We start from the raw sequence: 1,045 nt of genomic DNA on the forward strand, positions 1-1,045 counted from the left end.
GAGCTGCAGTGCCCTGGCCCAGCTGCTCGTGGAACAGAACTTCCCAGCCATCGCCATCCACGGGCCATGGCCCAGGAGGAGCGCCTAGCACGCTATCAGCAGTTCAAGGACTTTCAGTGGCGGATCCTGGTGGCCACCGATCTGTTTGGCCGAGGGATGGACATTGAGTGAGTCAACATCGTCTTCAATTATGACATGCCTGAGGACTCAGACACCTACCTCCACCGGGTGGCCCGTGCCGGTGGCTTTGGCACCAAAGGCCTGGGTATCACTTTTGTGTCTGATGAGAATGATGCCAAAATCCTCAATGAGGTTCAGGATAGGTTTGAAGTCAATGTGGCGGAGCTTCCTGAAGAAATTGACATCTCCACATACATTGAGCAGAGCCGGTAACCACACACCTGACATCCCGGAGCCACCCTGCTTCCCACGTGCTGCTTCAAGTCCTCTTTCTAGGCAACAGAGGGGCTTTCTTTTTCTGTTCAAACACTAGATTTGTGTAAGAATAAGTTTTTATTATGAAAAAAAAAGAGAACCTGGCTGGAGAGCCTGGCTATGATGATCAACTGAACGCTGCCTCCATGTCCTTCATTCTTCGCCGACTTCATCCACACCTATGGGAACCCCTGGACCTGCTGGGGCTGGACCCCAACACCAAGATTGGGCAAGATACCCTCTTACCACCTCCTCCCATAGTATCTTGTATTTACTGCTATGGTAGCACAGTTTTTTTCGTACTTGTCTCTTTCATGGGAGTCTAAGCTACTTAAGAGCAGGCACTCTTATCTTGTTCAGCTGTGGGTCCCCAGTACCTAGCACAGGGTCTGGTATTCATTATTTCATTCAGAAAATATTCCTTGAGTCATAACTGGGTACTAGGCACCAGCACAGTGGATAATGTGTGGAATGGGAAACCCTTGAAGGAGGTCTCTGAGAAGCAAGGGGATCTGTGAAGTCAAAATTATTTCAACACAAAGACTATTTTTAAATTTTTTTGATTCTCATTCTCTCATGAGCATATAGTAGAGTTTTCCAGAGACTACAT

The 1,045-nt window shown here is 48.1% G+C and overlaps 1 pseudogene; it reads left to right on the forward strand.

Moving 5' to 3' along the window:
• Nucleotides 1-530, forward strand: part of LOC102752913 — a 1,422-nt pseudogene extending 892 nt beyond the window's left edge.
• Nucleotides 531-1,045: the final 515 nt, after the last annotated feature.

This window comes from Myotis davidii, unplaced genomic scaffold (assembly GCF_000327345.1).
Source record: "Myotis davidii unplaced genomic scaffold, ASM32734v1 scaffold573, whole genome shotgun sequence".
In the NCBI taxonomy this organism is placed as follows: domain Eukaryota; kingdom Metazoa; phylum Chordata; class Mammalia; order Chiroptera; family Vespertilionidae; genus Myotis; species Myotis davidii.